At 45.2% G+C, this 19,547-nt stretch overlaps 2 long non-coding RNA genes across 3 annotated transcripts; one reads left to right on the plus strand and one right to left on the minus strand.

Moving 5' to 3' along the window:
* Positions 1–705: 705 nt before the first annotated feature.
* On the minus strand, positions 706–3,872 carry LOC135579664 (uncharacterized). Of its 2 annotated transcripts, none has more exons than XR_010473237.1 (2): positions 3,502–3,872; positions 706–3,269 (listed from the first exon to the last, which is right to left on the minus strand). It is a non-coding gene; the product is annotated as an uncharacterized LOC135579664 (long non-coding RNA). The 2 variants fall into 2 exon arrangements; XR_010473236.1 differs by having other exon boundaries at positions 3,511–3,697.
* A 357-nt stretch (positions 3,873–4,229) lies between these two features.
* LOC110361602 (uncharacterized) lies at positions 4,230–18,199 on the plus strand. The gene is made up of 5 exons (XR_010473238.1): positions 4,230–12,302; positions 12,738–12,873; positions 13,214–15,248; positions 15,895–15,961; positions 16,638–18,199. It is a non-coding gene; the product is annotated as an uncharacterized LOC110361602 (long non-coding RNA).
* The last annotated feature ends 1,348 nt before the right edge of the window (positions 18,200–19,547 follow it).

Here is a 19,547-nt window from a genome sequence, read left to right on the forward strand (position 1 = left end):
CTGGGCCACCTCTGGCCACCACCTCAGGTTAGACATGAGGAAGTAATTTTTTACAATGAGGGTGGTAAAATACTGCAACTGGTTGCCCAGAGAGGTGGTGGATGCCCCATCCCTGGAGACATCCCAGGCCAGGCTGGACGGGGCTCTGAGCAACCTGAGCCGGTGAAGATGTCCCTGCTCATGGCAGGGGTGGCACTGGATGAGCTTGGAAGGTCTCTTCCAAACCAAACTGTTGATTCTATGATTGTATTATTCTCCTTCTCCAAAGGCCTGCTCAGGGTTGGAGAGGACACCATGCAAAGAGAAAGTCATCCTGGACTTTCACACCAAGCCCAAGGGGTGATAAATAGGAGTGCGTGGATTTCTATGTCACAGCCCCGATAAACTGGTAGTTTTGCTGCTGCTATTCCCATGTGAGGTGGCTCTTTGTAATCTAAAGCACAACAGTTAACCATCCTGGTGAAGGAGGAAAAACCTTTTATTAGCAGCGGCAACAGCTCAAATTCCCACGTACCACTTACGTGTGGCAGGTCCAGCTCTATCCCAAGCCTCTTGGTTTCAATCTTTCCTTTTTTTTTTTTGAGTTTTAGATTTTCCTAGTAAAAACATAAGGAACATGTTTTCCATGACGGGTTCCTTCAGAAATATTATTACTGGCCTGGGGTAATTCTTATACAATAAGATTAGATTTCTCTTGCTGGAAAATTCAGACACTACACATTTTTAATATCAAAACCAAACAAGTAACAACAAGTAATTTCCTAAGAGCTTACACAATCTGACACTGGTAGTCTTTCATGGGAAAATGCTTCATTCCAGGGTGTGTGTGTGTCTATTTTTAAGGAAACTTATGGTAAACGGGGTAAAAGGAAAAACACACAGGATAATTACAAACCCTCACTTATCAACCTGCTTCTAACCGTTCTTTGGAGTGGTAGGTAAACATGCAAAACACAGAACCGCTCTGTATTTTTATGCTGCTTTGAAGTGTCAGTTCCAAATAAATTTTAACTCGCATCACTTCAGCATTTCCATAACTGTCTAGTGCCAGTGTCTTTGGATGGCAGCCACCATTTGACTTTTCAGAAAGAAGTCCTGAAGAGATGTCCTGGTTGGAGGTACCATGTCCTTAACCAAGAGAAGAGATGGGCAAAGGAGTGAGCTGTCAAAGTCTCGCCGACCAAGTCCCACCTTGGTCCTTGTACACTGCGGGATGTCACCAGCATGCAACCTCCTGTGATCCAGGGTGGCATCTTCGAAGCACAAACATGTTCTCAGTTTGCAGAACAGGAACCAAAGTCCTAGGAAGTTTTTCAGAGGTGACTTTTCAGGGATGCTTTAGTTGGGGTTCTCTCCCTGCTCCAGCCAAGCACGTGCACTTCAAGGTCCCCTTTTTCTTATGGCAGCAGCAGATAATGTTGTATAAAAATCTTGTATAAATCTCCAATGAGGTGTGGCATCCAGAGGTGCTGGGTGTCGGCACTCGGGAGCCTCTGCCATCAGCAGAAGCAGGTGTTGGCAAGTGCAGGCGGGCTTCTAAAAATATCCTGCGTGCTTTCTTCTTGTTTCAAAGGCCATTAAGTATTTCTGTGAGAGCCTTTTTCATCTTCAGTGTGGAGAACTGCCTAATACTCCCACACATCCTTTATAATCCCCCGAATCTCAAGTTCTTCCAAATGTGAATATCTGGGTTGCAAATCTGTGCAACAAAACCTTTAGTGCTCTGCAGCAGCGCCAAGTACTATGGGTAATGAACCTGAATTTCTTCTCATTTCAGCTGTCCTTACAACATTGTAATTCTACCGAGTGCAGGCTGTGGGTTTACTTCCCATATCTGCAAAGAGCACAATCAAATTAAATTACTTTTCACACGAGCTCACCTGACTTTTTAATGCAGAATATTTAGGTGTGCTTCTTAAATAGCACTGAAGTGTCACGAGGAACTACCGCCTCACCCATAAACATCTCACCATACCTATTTTACAACCGTGCAAAGGCAGGAGAGACCAAAGGCCAGCCTTAAAAACAAAAGCACGTTGCTTTTCTCTCGCTCTGGGTCTGCCGCTGCGTTTCCAGCTTGTGTGCTCTGTGATTCTTTGCAGCCCTGGTGTTTTAGTCATCCTAATGTGTTTGCTTAGGCACCAACATTAGTGTCAAAAGCACTTAATGCACAGGAAACTTCCCAGGAGTGCACCGGTGGCTGCCAGAGCAATCACTCTTGTGCTGGGCGCGTATACAACGTGCGGTATTTACTACTGCAGCCTGGAGAATGAATTGGCCACAAATTCTGAGCGTAACGTGGAGGTCTGCTTCCCACCCGGCCGTCTGTGGAACAGCTGGTATGTCTCGTATCAGGTGTCCGTGGGTCCTCCCGTGCTCGCATCAGCCTCCGATGACAATAAATCTGAGCCGAGGATAGAAATATTTATTCTTGGCGGATGCGGCTATCTCGTTTCCAGCTGATGATTCAAACCAGTATCAGTGGAGCTGTAGTATGCGACACCCCCCCACCCTGGGCTCTGTTCATGGAAAGTCATGTTTGCCATTAGCCTAATTAGTGTAATTGCAGGTGACATTCGGCTACTGGGAGCCCCTGGTGAGGTGTCTGACCCCTTTTCCAGCCCTGGCAAACTCTCTGCCCGGCTGCCTCCAGGGCTGGATGGCGTTTCTCCTGTGCCCCCAGCTCTTTTTCAGTGTAAGCTGCTCTGTTTGGAAGCACAGTTTTAAACCAGGCTCACCTGAGCCTAGCTCTGCATGTTGGGGTGGAGGATTTAGCCAAGAGCCTTCCCATGTGACCCCATATTTTAGTAAGCAACTGCAAGGCTCCGTCTTTGGGTTCTCCTTAAGCAAATGAAGGGAGACCTGGCTCCCCCGCTGCTTTAAGAAGCCTTTTTTGCTTCATGATTTGTTTGTCGCTTTGATTATTATTTTTATTTCAAGTTTCTGTGTCTTTGATGTAAAGGAAACAGTTATGAGGAATTTGAGCTGAGCTGTGGAGGTGAAGAAGTAACTAGAGAATACATTTAAATCTGCTGCCGGAGTTTTGAAGGCAACTCTTACAGTGATTTTTGTTTTCTAATCTCTTATTTCCCCTTTGGTAGCAGAAAATGAGCTTTCTGGGGTTTCCTGGGCACTGCATCTTGCCAGAGATGGGTGAACCCTCTTTGTGTCCTATTGGGAGGTGCCGCTTCACTGCCACACACCCTTTGCAGATCAGCCCTTCCTCCGGTGCCCACAGCCTCCCTTCCCCGGGGACAGATACTCATTAGCTGTAAAAAGGAAAACACAATAATAACATGAATATATTAAAAAGAAAAAAAAGACGACAACAACAACAACCAACACATTGCTGTAGCTCAAGTATGTTTTTTTTCTACTGATTCTAGTGCCAAACCCTTACTCCTGGAAATAGCCAGAGCTAATTCCTCTCTATAGATGCCAGAGTCATCCTAAGAGCAGCTGAATCAAAAATATGCTTCCCTGATCATGCTTTGTACCTACACATGGTACCTTCAGATCCTGGCAATGACCATCTGTGACTCGCAGGGCACGGTCCCCGTTTCCCAGTTTCCCTGCAGGCGGGGGGCAGAGGATCCCACGCCTGCGCAGGAGCTTTCCGGAGGGAAGCGGCGAGGCTGGTTTGCTCTTCCCACACGGCAATTTACTGCAACGCAAGGCAAGTCACCTCATACTCTATCATCAAAGTGGTGGTGGTTATTCCAGGGGATTTTTGGGGTGGATTTGCCTAAGGCTGGTGCCTGAGCTGTAGAGGCCATTAATTACAGCAAACAATATTGACTTTCAGCCTCTTTTGAGAAACTCAGAAGCCTTTTTAAAGAGACAGCTCCTTCCAAAACCCTTGTGCCAATCTCTTCGCCGTGCCAGAAGGGTCCAAGCCTGCCTGGCTCATCCCATCCAGGGCTGCACCTCCTGCTGTAACAAGGATTTCACATCCCCGCTATAAACCCGTAGTTTCAGGACTAGGGGAACTGATTTCCCATATACAGAGGAAGAGGGAGATTACTATGAACAATTACTTGCGATGTGAATATTGCAAATAATATTTAAATCCCAAACCCCAGAATCCTGCATCCTGCGGAGAAGGGGTACGAGCTCCTTGGGTTGAAGCCAGTGGTTTTATGCAGCCCAGGAGCAGAATTTCGAGTATTGGCGTGCAGAGATTTCTGCAACAACTCCATCTCTGTCACCATGTGCTACAGCAGCTGAAACACAGAGCTCCTCAAAGAGCACACCATCAGATTTCCTGGCATGGTGCAATTCCCCGGACCCTTGGCATTTTGCAGCCCTTAGAAAAGTTTTCTTGCTCAGGGCTTTGTTAGTGTTTGATGTTTTTAAAACACTAAGCAGACACTACTCTCCTAATCCCGCCAGACTTGGCAATGAAGCAGATATGTAATCCTTCACAGGTATTAAATTTAATAGCAATAAAGGATATTTAAGAATTACACTGTCAAATGCCTGCCTAAGCAGAGGAAAATATTCTTAATTCAAACTTCTTCAGAAATCTATTTCCAGTTGTTGTTTCCTGTGAAAGCCTCCCCTGCATGTGTGGGAGTAAAGATGAGAAAAAACAGCAACAGGCGTCCCCAGATCTCTCTTTTCTCAACATTTACAGCAGAAACATTTCCCTGGGATGTATGACTAGATTCACATGTGTGCACCTACTTCTACAGGACTTCTATGCATAACAGCAGAGGTAGATGAATTCAGGGGCACCCTTGTGCATAAGGAAAAGCCCCAAGCAGTGTGGTACATATTCATGCCAAATGAAGGATTTTGGGGGGTGGGTGGGAGGTGAGCTGGGGGCTATGAGAGGGAGGAGGTGGGAGCCCCATTGCAGGCAGGACCAGCCAGCCCTGGGAGCCACCCCTACAGAGATGTGAGCAAGAGATGGGGGAATCTGAATAAGGAACGGAGGGCACACTCCTGAGGAGGGGAGCAGCAAGGAAAAGTCTTTGAGCCACTGATTTTGGATCCTCTTCTAATTCAGGAACTGTAGCTTGGATTTATTGGATCAAACATGGGGGCAAGCAGCTCAGTTTCCCAGCTGAAAAGCAGGTTTCTCAGCTGAGTAAACAGCTGAGTTAACTACCTAATTTAACAATAATTTTAGCAGGTGATTAAAAGCTTTAACTCAGCCTTTACTATTGGCATCAAATGAATGAAAGGTTCTTCTCCAACCCATGATTCCCTAGTGCTGTAGCTGGGAGCCCCAATACAGGCAGGGGGGTGAGGTAGAGCTGCTGTGGTGGTGGAACCCAAGGTATGGCTCATGGTGGGGGGGTTGTCCTACAAAAAAAGGCTTTTGTGAGACATCAGGTTGGAAAAAGAAGAGGAAAACCCCATCTACCCTGGCCATGAGCTATGTGGCGGGCAAAACACAGAAATGGTTGTTTCAGATGCTGAGTGACTTTTCTCCAAGCAACAATTTCCATCTTCTTCTCAGCAGCCACAGCACAAAGCACTGAAAGTCGGGACTGGAGAGGCGCTTCAGAGGTGAGAACTGCCTGAAATCCAGCTCATCTAGAGCTTGTCGCTTCCTATCAGGGCACTGCACAAACAAATCCTATCTGATGTGACTGACCCCTCTCACCTCCGCTCGCTGCCACTCCAGCCTGCCAGGTGGTCAGGCACAGTTTTTCTGTGGTTTGCAAGAAAACTTTTTCCATTTGACAAAAATGAGCCCTGTGGTATTGTTCAGACGCATCTAGCAGTCAGCACAGGAACTGCCTGAGACCACAGGCTAATTAAGGAGCCTTTAAATAGTTTCCGCCACTGATATGATAAAGCGCTGACTCTTGAGATGAGGAAACCTGGAGAAAGGTGACAGGGTTTTCCATGCCACCACCCTCTCCTCTCCTACAACCAGCTGTTGGTGACTGCCTTCCCAGGAAAGCCACTTAATGCTGAGGCATTGCTGGAATATGCTCCTTCCCTATTCTAGAATCATAGAACAGTTTGGGTTGGAAGGGACCTTCAAACCCCACCCAGTGCCACCCCTGCCATGAGCAGGGACATCTTCACCAGCTCAGGTTGCTCAGAGCCCCGTCCAGCCTGGCCTGGGATGTCTCCAGGAATGGTTCATCCACCACCTCTCTGGCCAACCTGGGCCAGGCTCTCACTACCCTCAATGTAAAAATTTCTTCCTCATGTCTGGCCTGAATCTTCCCTCCTTTAGTTTAAAACTGTCACCCCTTGTCCTATGGTAACAGGCTCTGCTAAAAGTCTGTCCCCATCTTTCTTATCAGCCCCTTTTAAGTACAGAAAGGCCACAATAAGGTCTCCCTGGAGCCTTCTCCAGGCTGAACAACCCCTACTCTCTCAGCTTGTTCTCATAGGACAACTGTCCTATTCCTCTGATCATTTCTGTGGCCTCCTCTGGCCCCTCTCCAGTAGGTCCATGTCTTTCCTTGTGTTTTTCTCAATGGGGTTTATTCACATCTGACCTATGCCCGGCCAGCACAGACATCTCCAGGCTGCTCCCCTCCCTCCTGCCAGGTCTCAGCAGGCTGAGCCAGCTTGGACACCAACTCACTCTACACAGAAAGCCGAGGAAAGAGCTGGAGTTCGCAGATATCCTTAAAAACCCAGACCGTCCCTGGGCTGCAGTAGGGGGCCCAGCACTGAAATCGATTTTGGTTTGATCCTGATTAGAAGAAGGCGGGAGCCTGAGCCAGCGCAGCCCCCATTGCTCTTAACCTCAGATGACCCCATGTAAACGCTGAGCACTAAAGCTCTGCCAGCCGCAGGGACTGGCGGCTGCTGGCAGCGTTCCGCTGTACCGACCTGTATAAAACTCCTCTGCAAAGAGTCTGGGATCCCAGTGAGTAGTTTTCACGCCTGAGGATGGGAGTCTTTTTAAATAAGTCTTTTGCTGTAAAGCGAGACTTCATCTTTGCAGGTCCTTCGTCATCTTTCAGGCATCTGCTGAAGAACCGCCACCTAGATACCAATGCTGGGTCCTTTTGAAAGCAACACAGGTGTTGTATTTCCTATATAAAGTATATAGCCCTTAGAAAGCATTTAGTCTATACTGTTTTACATTAGCTAAAACCTGTGAGATAAATGTCTTTTGAATGGAGAACTTGAGCTGAATTCCAACATGGAATAAGCAGACTGAAATCCCCAAAACTTGTTTTTTACACAGTTTGAAATGTGTGATAAAAGGCGCATATTTCTGTGGCTGAGTCACCTCTTCAAACAGAGTGTCACATTAATGTTTGCCTAGAAACACCTTCCCTCAGAGTGGCCAGCCTTGACCCTTTCAGACAGCACAAAAACTTATATATATATATATAACTTCAGTAGCTTCTCATACTGTCTGACCAGCTGCCAGAAGCCGCTCAGGAGTTGCCTTCCTTTCGAGGCAAGGACACAAACAGGAATTTGAATTATGTCCTCAATTTCCTCTTAAAAGGTAAAATTGACTTTTTAACAAATTAGAGAGGTTGGCTGAACATGGCCTGTTCTGTGATGGATGCTGTGTACCTGCTGACTGATGAAGGCTGTAAATCTGTGGTTCACCCGATGGAGTAACACCGATTTACATGGGCTGGGGATTGAGACCATAGGATTTATGTTAGACAGCGTGACTTTTGACTCCTGGTTGTGTCCTGGGGAGTGAGGGAAAGGAAAAACTCACCCGAGCGAAGACGGCCACTTGCCTCCATGTCTGGGGAAGCACAATATTGGCCTCTTAATTTCCTACTGATTAAACTGTAGGAAAACAAAATCTGCTTTGCCTGGAGCAATTTGGCTTCTGCTCAAAAGCTTTCTCATCAAAATGAAATATCATTTGCTGTGAAACCGTTAGCAGGAGCATAAATGTAGTTGTAAAAGCTGCTGTTTGTAAAAAAACAAATGGGGAGAAGCAAAATGCTGTGATTTAGGGGGAAATCTCTGCAGGACATCTGGATGGCAAAACTTCTTACAAAGCCCGTGTCTCATCAGAATTGTCTGTTTACTGGTTTATTCAGATGCTGGTGTCTGTATGTGGACCATACAGGTACAGAAACCTTTGCTTTGCCAACATTTCTTGTCTAAGGGATGAGCTGGTTTGCCTGGGGCTGGTGGGACCTCCAGTTTAACACTGGTGTCCCCAAGCCCCGAGGTGAGGTTGGTGGCATCTCGTCGGGAAGCACAAGGCAAGAAAAGGTGGTGTAGCCTCTCCAACACCCACAAACTATCAGCAGCAGGACTTCAGGCTGGAAAACAAAGTGTTACAGAAAGAAGCAACCTAAATAATCCTTTATAATGACGAGTAAATAACAGGTTGTTTTAGTCCTGGGAAGTAGCCACAAGAGGGAGATGTGATTGGATACACCCAGTCTGTGTCTTTAATAGGCAGAAATATCGAGCAATTTAGTATTAATTCAGAGATCACTAGAAGCTCAGGAAGGAATTTCGTCACAGGACTCTGCAGTTTTGCAGTGACCAAGTAGCTGCGCTGAATTTAGGAAGTACTTTTACAATGGCAAAAATACGGTTATTTTTCTTCCCCTAAAATCTCCTTAGTCCTCATGAAAAATAGTGTTTTCTCGAATATTGCCTGAATTACATGAATCATTTTGAGTGAAAACAGGGGGAAAATGTTGACTTCCCCAAAACCCTATGAAAATGAGGAGTGAAATTTTCATTTCAAGTTGATTTAAAATAAGTGTTTGATCAGTGAACCAAAAAATCCCTCATTCAGACAGCACAGCATAATTATCTCACCCTCAAGGGCAGACTGACCAAGTGATGTTGAGGCATTTGGAGCGTGTTATGGAGATGACTTGAATCTGCTTCCTGCATTCTGTGCTTTATGTTTAAACAAAATGTTTCCCGAAAGCTATCAGTCTATCACCTTTCCCCTGTCTGAGAGTCACTCCTACTAAAAATAAATGTCCTTATTTCTCCTCTGTCTCTTTTTTTCCCCTCTATCCCCTACAAACCGAGAATCTAACATCAGGAGCTTTGCAGGGCTGAAGATTTAGGAAAGGACTTGTAAGCACAGCCAGTGCTGTGGATTCTCCCTTTAAAATCATCGCCATGTCCTTTAGATCGTCCAGCTCTGGACTCGTTGTAACAATGGGGAAAAAACAGCATTTTTTTTCCTCCTCTTAGTGCTGCTTCTGTTACGTAACTGCTAATACAGTATCTGGCTCATCCAGCCCGTCGGTCCTTGGGGCTTTTAGACCTATTTACACACAAACAGACTAACATCCATCTGAAAGTCATCTCAGGCACAGAGAAGCGATCCCTTTGCCTCCCTGAAATAACAATCCTTTCTTCTTTTTTGCGGGGCACTGAATAACTGTTTGGCAAAGCAAGTGCCATGTTGGTGCTTAGATTAATCTGCTTAGATCGACTAACACAGTTGTGCAAGAGTAGAAAATACCCAGTCAAGTAAATTACATCATCCAGGGAAAAGCTATTCTAAAGAAAGAACATTTTATAAGCCTGAGCAAAATCCTGTTCCGTTAAACATTTACATATATTTACAAGCAAGAGCAGAAGCTCATTCTTTTTCTTGTGGGAAAAAAGAAAATTAAAAAGATCTTTGAAGTTTTGGCTAATGAAAAATCATCTGACTAAATAAACCACTGGACAAGATCCAGAATGAATTAAAACCCCATTATAGTTTTTCTCACATGAGTAGTACCAAGGTGTTACATAGCGCCCTGTGTAAGAAATGGCAATTCCCTGGCTAAAATTGGGGCTGTCTTTGAAATGTCACGTTCTTCCTCCTGTCAGGTCATCTTGATGTTTCATTAAATTCTGTTGTTCTCTTTGCATTCTGAAATATGAGAGGAAAATAAAATGAACTTTGAGGGGATGAGGGAATTTAGAGGCCATGACCACATCTGGATTCAAATGCTTAACTCCTGCTGACTTGGTTTTTAGCGTCCCCACACAGAAATGTTTTTAGTGGAAGATCTGCTGTCGATGGTGAGACCTGAAAAAGGCTGATGCTGCAACGCCTGGCTGCGAGCAGCTCTCTGGTTCAGCTTTCTAGGCTGGTCCCTGAAAACATTTGCTAGAGGAACTCTTTAGGTTTTAGCAAAAAGAAAGATGGGATCAAAACTTAAAGTCTCTTCTTGCGATGGGGCCTGGGCTGTTGCCATCATACCCAGGTGCAGGACAGACGTGAGCTCTCGCTCACAACGTCCCACTCTGGTGTGCCCTCAGGAATTACAACCACAATTACAAGCACCTCAATGATCCCCAAAAAAAAGAGGAAAAAATGCCACCACGAATGTGTTGGAAGGGCGGCAGAGGGCACAGACCAGATCTTGGGGTTTCCATTACATTCCCTGGACCAGAGTCCATTCCAGCCACCTTACACCCCTTGCTGGCAAAACCCCATCAAAATAAAACATCATGCTGGAATGAAGCGGCGGTTGTGCAAAAACAGCTGAACACGACACAGCCAGGTCCACAGGGGTCACACTCCGTGCACAGGCCCCTGAACCCAGCCTTAGGTCGCACTGTGCCTCTGTTTTGGTTTTGCTTTTGCAGAAAGCTCTGTGTCGTACCAGGAGCTCTGCTTCAGCTTTCTGACGTTTTCCTGAAAGTTCTCTAGCAAAGCTCCTTGCCGTGGTTTGAGCCTAAGACAACACTTTGGGCCCAAATATGTAACTGTATCACATAGGAAATTCCCACAGAATGGAATAGATGTGTATAATGTGGTTGGACTAAGACCATATTTCAACTTTGTGTTGTTTTTTTTTTTCAAGCCCTGGTTGAACTTTGGCTTGGTAGAAAATAAGATATAAGTTCAAATTATTTTTTTTCTCTCTTCCTCCTAAATTCATCTTATCGAGCTCTCTTCAATTTTAGGACCTACATATTCAATTTATATTCATCTTATTTCGGAATGACCTTTGCTTGCTACCTTTCCCTCCCATCTCTTTTCATCTGCTTTCTCCTGTGCTCTTGATTCACTTTTGCTTGAACTCATATCACAGAGAATCACAAAATCGACTGGATTGGAAAAGACCTCAGAGATCATCGAGTCCAACCCTTGAAATAAGGGGTACAAGGAAATATGAAATAAGAACAGCCATATTAGTAACAAAAAAGGATCAAATCTCTGCAAGTGTAATTTAGCCTTGTAGGATTTTCTCTGCCCAATCATGTTAGCAGACTATTCAGCTAATGTGAATTTTAAAACCAGCTATTGTATATTATATATTAGCGTCTACAGTGTGTGCACGCGATCAGCTGGGAGCTGGGTGATTCATCTCTATAAGACTGAATATTGCTCAAGAGTTGGACTGAGCAGCATTAATCAGGTTCTTCGCCCTGATCACCTTGCCCTGGCCTGTGTCTCTCCAGCTTTCCTCCATCTCCTCCTTTCACCAGGTCGATCCCGCAGGTACTCTCAGTTGTAATTTCATACCAGCACTGCAGATAACCACATGTATGCAACGTGTAAATACAACCATACATATAGGTCTTTGCAGCGTCAGAGTCGTAATATCACATGCATTTTTATTATATGTATTACACAGAGTCTTTCTGTTCATAAGAATGAGGAAAGTCCTTAATAAGCATTATTACTATTATCAGTATTTAGCGACGGTCTTGCCACTGGCATAAGTGTTCCTATGTAAGCATATATTAAATGCATACGTAAAATCCCCAGACTATTTTTTTTAATGCTGCAAATGAGCTGATAAATGATTGCAGCCTGTTGGGATTATAATATGAATTGACATTCAGAAGAAAAAAATCTGACTCCATCTGTTTGGGTTACATAATTCGTGATCTCAAGCAATCTCAGAGGCAGGATTTTCTGCATAAATAGTACAATTTCCAGTAAGGAGATTAAAGCAGCTTTGCTGGAAAAGGAAAAAATTACCAGAAAAGCTGACGTTTCAATGAACACAAATCATGTTCCAAAATACACAGGAAGACAAATTCATGTCATTGAGTCCCTCTCCCCCAGATGCTCCTTCCCCACCTGTCACAGAGAGCAGTATTTTGCCACAAAATGCCATTCATCCTCCAAACAGTCATGAAATGGGGTCAGCTGTATTTTCTACGTACGTCGACTCTTTTAAAAACTAGCGCTGCTATTAATATTGTGCATTTATTACAGTTTTAATCCCAGTGAGTTTTTCTTTCTTAATATCCGGTGGCTTTCTGGAAGTGCCAGACTTCAGTAAATCCACGTATATTCCACGAGTGTAAGCAGAGGCACTCAGAGCAGCCTGGCAGCAGAACCCACTGCAAGTGATGGAGGGAAACTCTCCCTCAGCAGCTGACGGCGCCGTGTCCACGCTCTGCAAAACCATGTGAGTTTTTAAGTTAAAATACACCTTTTTTTTTTTTCTTTTTTGGTGTGTGAATGAGGAGAAAACTCCATGTTTGGCCTGTTTCTGCAGACAGACGGGCAAGTGTTTCTGCAGACAGACTGTTACCACACGTCACATCCTCCAGAGGCAAAAGATCCCATTAAAAAGCTGCTGGCAGAAAGTGTTTATTAAAGCAACCCACACCGCCAGCTCTCCTGATGGCAGCGCTGCTCCAAACCCAGCAGCTCCCAGAGCAGCTCCCGATACCTGCCCCGATGTAAATTCTCGTTCCTAGAGAGGAAAAACAAGTGCAGCCCACCTGGGAAAGCCCCAGCTCAGGCTCAGGTTCTGAGCAGGATTGGCCCCCAGCGCTGCCTGAACCTCTACCAGGCTGCCCACTTCTGCCCCCCATTTATTTTTTATTGCCTACTGCAGGTCTCGTGTGTACCCACGGGAGTTTCTCCTCTTTTACATCTAGAGTAACATTTTGGCACGGACTGAGACATGGCTCCTCAGCAGATGCTTCCTTCCTCTCTCTGCTGTCTTCTCCTCGGAAAGCCGAGCGAGTCTGGTATGTGGTTAGCAAGAAATGTTGTGCTGTTAGCTCCCATTTTATTGCTTGTGCATGACCAGCCCTCTGCTGAAACCACTTCATGCCTGAGTCATGTCTTTACTATCCCTGTGCTCTCCAACCACCTCCATCCTTTTACCCATCCCCTGTGTGGTTTAGGGGCCCAGAGACCTCCAAGCACAGCTCAGCGGGATGCCCTGGGAAAGCCTCCTTCTTCCCAGGATCACCTCTTTGCTTTTCTGCCTAAACAGTGTGTAAACAAGCGAGAAGGCCCTCACTCTGCTCTCACAGGAGTCTCCAGGACTTTAAAATAACTCTTTATCTCCTCATTTCACCACAGGGGAAATGAACTTGGCCATGCTGATATGCAGAAGAAATGGCTCAGCAAAGGGGAACAGCTTCCCTGGAAGCGTGCACCCAGCAGCATCGGCGAACAGTCAAACTCAACGTGCTTTGGCGAAGTGTCCCATTTGGTACCTGGGAAACTGCTGCTTATGACCTGCTACAGCAAAACGTCACAGAGGTGACCTGAGAGAGTGGAAATTATTTGTGGATGGGAGGGATTACAGAGTTGGCATCTTCTCGCTGCCCATCCTCCCTTCTTCCATGTGCATCCCTGCACCTTGGCAGTCCTTGCTATTTGTGGGATATCACACCTGGTATGTCCCCCCTGGGCACCACAGTCAAAGCTTTCTCATCAAAACCCCTGTGTCTCGGCTTCACAAAAACCCCACTCCAACATGCTGCCCACGGAGGTAAACACAGGTTTCCACAGCTGGGGATCTGTATTCCTGGAAATAAGCTGAATATTTAAGGGGAAAACCCTGGGTTTCCCTGCCTCACCAGGTTCTGCAGGCAGCATATTTAGAGTCTGCATGGGTGCCATAGCGAGTACTAACCCGAGAATTGCGATATGTCATCGCACGTATGATGGACTACAAATGCTTCCTCCCATCTGAAAGGAGAAAGGACAACTTCTGGCCTGGCCAAGCAGAGAAGCAGGGGGTAGCTGGGGCTGAAGGAAATGGAGACAGTCCCCTCAACCCAGGCCCATGTAACCCCACATGCCCCAAGAGTCTGCAGTCACTTTGTAAAGGTCAAAATCACATTATAACGGGACATGAACTCTGATGTCGTTTTGGAGTGACCGATCAATATTCCTGGCATGGGAGAGCGGCCAGTGATGAGGCAGAGTCCCACTGTCACGGCCAGGCTCGGCAGCACCGTGTGGCTTGACAGCGAGTTTATAATACAGAGTTGTTAATGTATTTACGCTTTAATTGCTATTTAGCAACGAGGCACTTGGGAGGAGTCACCTAGGCAGGAGAGATTACAGAGGGCCAACAGAAGAAGAGATATTAATCAATAGATTGACTTTCTCTGGTCAGATGTGTTAGCTAACTCCAGGAAATTATACTTTCCTCATACCCCTCCTATGAGCCTGCAAGAGCTTGGCCTGATTTCACTGACACCCAGGACTTCAAAGCTGGCCACATCCAGTCTCAGGAAGGACGCCTGGGTCTGACACAGGCCATAACCCTGTGACCAGCAGCTGCCTCTGCCTAGCAGCATTTTTAGGTGAGCGTGCATATGCACCAATTAAGTACTTGCACCTAGATGTGCAGTTCTATAATATATTTTAAAAAATAAACTGTTTTTTCTGTCTCAGACATGATAGATGGAACTTTACTACTCTTTCCGCAGGGCTGCAGTTGCAGTTTCTTTGCCATCGTATGCGGCAGAGGCTGCAGGACACTCACACATTCTACAGAAACTCTGAGGTCATACGGAAACTTTTCAAATTAATGAGGGCTCCTGGACATGAGATAACTGTTTTGCAAAATAAACATTGCTCCTGAGTAGTTTTCAGCTCGTTTAAGTCATTTTCAGCCCATTTTTTAAAGACAAGTTTGCTTTGCGGGGAAAAATAATAAAAGTTGTATGATGCAAGTTACTTGTCTTTTCTTGACGGGGTAAAAACATGTGAGGGACTTTTTGTCTGTAAAAAAGTCCCTGCCAGGAGGATTGGTGGTTACCGTGCAGGTCTGTGAATTTGGAAAGTTGGGATGTGTCCCTGAGGAGCTCACTGGCTGCCTACGTGATCTTGAAGAAGTCAGTGGACTGGCAACGAGCTGACCTTTGTGTTGAGCCAAGCCTGCGTGTCTGCACTTTGAGGGAGGAGAGGGTGTTTTCTCTTGGGTTTTATTATTGTGGCTACGTTTCTACGTTTCCAGTTTTCCACCGAGGAGCCGCACAGTCGGAGCAGCCCGTCTGTCCCTGCCTGTCCCTGCGGCCTGGGGCACCTGGCACGGGCTCTCCTCTGCCCCCTCCTCTGCACACACCTGCGGGGAAGCAAGATCACGCCAAGATGACACGTAAGAGCCATTGCTGGGTCAGCGAGGCTGGTTGCGGAGGAGCCTGAGATGTCATGGAGGTGTTTCTTTCCTAACTCTACCACTAGCAGGCCTTTTTTTTTTGTCTGAGCCTTAGGGATGGTTGGCAGATGGGTGAGGGTGTGGTGCTCTGGACATGTCAGACTCCGCGTTCCTGCCCAATAAATCAGTTATAGTGATACATATGCCTCTAACAAGCTATTGAGACTCTTTGGCTTGTGAATTCCTGGCCCACTTCACCTCGATGACTCCTCCTATGGATCTTGGTGCCTAATGGGTTGATTTTTGTCTGTTTGCTTTCAAGCTTAAATCAATTTTAAACCCTGCAAAAGCATTTTGGTTACACCAGAATGGATTCTTCCTTCTCCAGAAACCATGCTCTACTCTACCAACCAGATTTAATTTGCTGCTTCTTTAGGAGAAGGTGGTTTAATATTCAGCTGCTAGTCCTATCAATAATCCACAAGCTGCTGTACTCAGGCCTATGCTTGTTTTTCCCTGGGGGAGATTGTAGGCAGTACTGTCTTCTCTATTTTGTGTAACCATTCTAGTAATATAAATGAGTAGTAGAGATGCTATTGTTATACTCCTCTTGCATTATTCTTTTTATTTTTTTTTTTTAACAAAGGCAACAGCCATGAAATAATGATGAAATTAAACCAGTTTCTGACCTTGCTGTCTACTCTTTTGATGAGGTATGTTATTCATGATGAACTGAAGGCTTCTCAGCTGCCCAAAACCGAAAATCACATCCATGAAATAACTTTTTTTTCTCCTTTCCAAGACAATAGCAAAAAGAAAACTTGATTAGCTTGTGTGTGTATCTCGGTCTGTTGAATGCATGAATATGTATATGCACTAAAGGCTTGCACTGAGCAAAAGCTGTCAGCATAAACACATTTTCATTTGGTTCTGAAAGTGGTGAGGTCTGTGGCCATTCTTATCTAGATCCAGTTCCTATGAGATCTTTGTTTCCCACGCTCATGAGTTGCCTCTTATTGATAAACAGTTTCGTCACTTAACGTGATCTCAGATAGCAAAGAGAGGTTTGATGCACCAACTTTGTCATTATGGTTCTGAATTGTGCTTACTCAGTTCCTTGGCAAACTCCTTCCATCCTGTGTGGACATCTTTTGACATACAAACCCCTGGTTTTCCTGGTGTCTGAAATGCTGTGCTCTTACCACAACCTGCCAGGGCTACTGAATTCTTCATTCAAAATATAAGAATGCCCCCAGCCCATTCTATGCTCAACTAGGTGTTGGTTTTGTTTTGTTGTGCCTTTTTTTTTTTTGCCTTTTGTTCGGGTTTTTTTGGTGTGTGTTTTGTGTTTTGTTTTGGTTTGTTTTTTAATTTTCTCACCTCCCAAAGGGCCCTGACAACCCAGCACTGATGGTCCTTGTTTCACTGCCCCATACTTCACCCCTGCTGCACTCCATGGTGTCTCCAGCTAAAGTCCTTGTGGATGAAGAATTTGAATGAAGAAACAGCTGGAAGACGATCACAGGGATGTTGGCCTCTGCTGCTGCTGGCCGAGTTGGGCAGCACTAAGGAGGAGACATGGGACAGAGGGCTCAGATGTTGCTTTGGAGTCAAATACCCGGAGCTGTTCAGTCACTGCTCTTCCTTGGCCTTTTTTTGTCTTCCATAACAGGAGTTGCTGCAGTTCTGCTGGAAAGTACCTGTTATCCCACTCTTAAGTGGAGAACTCAGTCTCTCTTCCAAAGGACCAGATCCACAAACTAGTTATGCGTCTAAGTCCAACTGATTTCTGTCTCAGTTGCCTGAGTATCTTTGCGTATCTGGACCTAAGTGTTTCATCTGTGGTCATTCAGGAAGTCTATGGTAAGCAGAGAAGTGAAAATACATCCCAAGCTAAAGCTCTAACTACTGTGCCACTCTTCACTGGGATTTTTTGGGGGCAGGAGGAGATCTCAATTTGCTGTGAATAACAGCAGTATTTTGCATCTGCATTTTGACATCTGGCTTTAAAATAAAAACCTGTATCATTGCTGCAAATGGATTGATTAGCCTTTCATAAACTGGAGAACTCACTTCATCTGGCATTGCCATGGCTGAAAGCCAATACTGCAATTGATCATCTAATTAACTGGAAGAAAATTAAAGGAACTGTAATCTGTGTCTCAGCTCTGTTGTTATCAAGCTGGCAAAGTCCTTATTTCTGCCTAGAGCAACAATTGGTTCCTTGACCCTGCAATTTAGAAATGCTGGTTTAGGCATCCCCCCCCTCACCTACCCACCTGGCTTTCTGCAAAGCAGGAAGAAACGCGACCTGATCCTTCCTTCATCAGCTTGTGGATCCCAGACTTTGGGGTACCCGATACCTCTCACAGCTGGCTGGATCAGCTAAATTCGCATCTTCTCACCACATCTGGGAAGGCTGTGGTTCTAGCTTCATAAAACTGAACCCGGAAGAGAAATGGATATACTATAAAAGTCATTTTTTAGAGGCTGAAATGAGAACATGGGAGATTTTTAGTTTATTTGAACACCAAAGTCTCCTTAAAGGGATTGCAATACTGATTTTCATATTGCTACTTCAAATACATAAGAGAGAACAATGCGTTTGAGAGAGAAATTACCAGTCCTGAAAACTTGGTGAGCCCTTAAAGCTTTAACTTAAACAAGCAACTTGAGTGGTCTGTGAACAGAGAGAGAGAAAAAAAAATGAGGTAAGAAGCCATTGTTTTAATGATTGTGTTGCCATATCAAGAGAAGAAAGACAGCTGCTTCTAACTTGTCTTTGCATGCCTAAGTAATTTATTAATTACCTCATTCCCCCATAAATGCCTACAGTCCTCCAAAAGGCATGCTAAAACAGACATAGTCATTAAAGCTTGCACTGCATTTTCTAATGTGTTGTGGGAAAACAAACAAACAAATAAAACCTCAAGCCCTTTGTGTTTTAGCTAGATCCAAGTTGGGGAAATGTTAAATAGAAACACTTAAGAAACTGTACCATCATTGAAAAGAAAGCGTGTTTTAATGCCAAAGCAGGGAAAAAGACTGAATGTTAAACAGTTCCCAGTTTTGGATAATATTAAATAGTTTGGTCCCCTTTACATTTTAATTACAATTGAAGCCCGTTTAACTTCATTTTTCGATTTATTTCCAAATCTTTTTTCCTCTGTGTGAGAAACTTGTGGTCCAGGCTGTAAAGTAACAAAGGGCTTTGTAGAAGGGATGAAAAGGATCAAAAAAAGGAAAAAGAGACCTCTTTCAGAACGTTCCTGTGGATGATAACTAGCTGTAGGAGTCAGAAATCTGCATGAAATTGAAACCACGTCTCCTGAGAAATGCATTTTCCCTCTGCTCTAGGTTGGAACTTATGCAAAGATTGTCACACAGTTCTTGCTGCATCTGCTGACTGCTCGTCTTGTTTCCCTTGTGCATCCTCAAAGCATTTCGCTTGTGTTTATGGTACCTTCAAAAGGGAAGCTGGGCAAAGAAGAAAGTAAAACTTGCCTGGTAGGTATGAGGTGTTACAGGCTTATTGGCATATTGGGAGTGTCTTCCTGGCTCTGGAGATGTAGGTTAAGAACATTTTGTTGGTCACGAGGAAAACCAGCCGGTGCTCTGCTCACCGGTGTGATGACAGACCGGGCTGGGCTGGTCACCGCAGCCTCGCGAGAAAGTTGTGCTGGGAATGTCGTATGAGAAGAGGCGAGGGGACTATGAGGGGTTTGTGTCTCCATCTTACATAGTAAGACCGATGGCCATGAAAATGTGCTCCAGAGTACTCAGGACCGAGCTGAGGAACACCAAACCCGCTGTCTAAGCACACCTGCACCCTTCAAATACCAACTGGGTGAACTTGTGCTCAAATCTCTGTTTTGCCTGGTTTGGAGCAAAGATTTAAACCCAGCTCCACATGTCTCCAAGTGCCTTTCTGTAAAAAATCAGTTTAGGGGCCAAAGTGAAACAGGTTCCAGAGAGGAGAAGAAGCGAGGCTTTACCCATGTGGGTACCAAACCCTGTGTGAGCTGAACAGGACAGAGATTGAATCACATAATCACAGAGAATCACCGAATGTCAGGACTGGAAGGGACCTCGAAAGATCATCCAGTGCAATCCCCCCATGGAGCAGGAACACCCAGATGAGGTTACACAGGAAGGTGTCCAGGTGGGTTTGAACGTCTGCAGAGAAGGAGACTCCACAGCCTCCCTGGGCAGCCTGGTCCAGTGTCTGTTACCCTCACTGAGAAGACGTTTCTTCTCATGTTTAAGTGGAACTTCTTGTGTTCCAGTTTGAACCCATTA

This window comes from Columba livia, chromosome 5 (genome assembly GCF_036013475.1).
Source record: "Columba livia isolate bColLiv1 breed racing homer chromosome 5, bColLiv1.pat.W.v2, whole genome shotgun sequence".
Lineage (NCBI taxonomy): Eukaryota > Metazoa > Chordata > Aves > Columbiformes > Columbidae > Columba > Columba livia.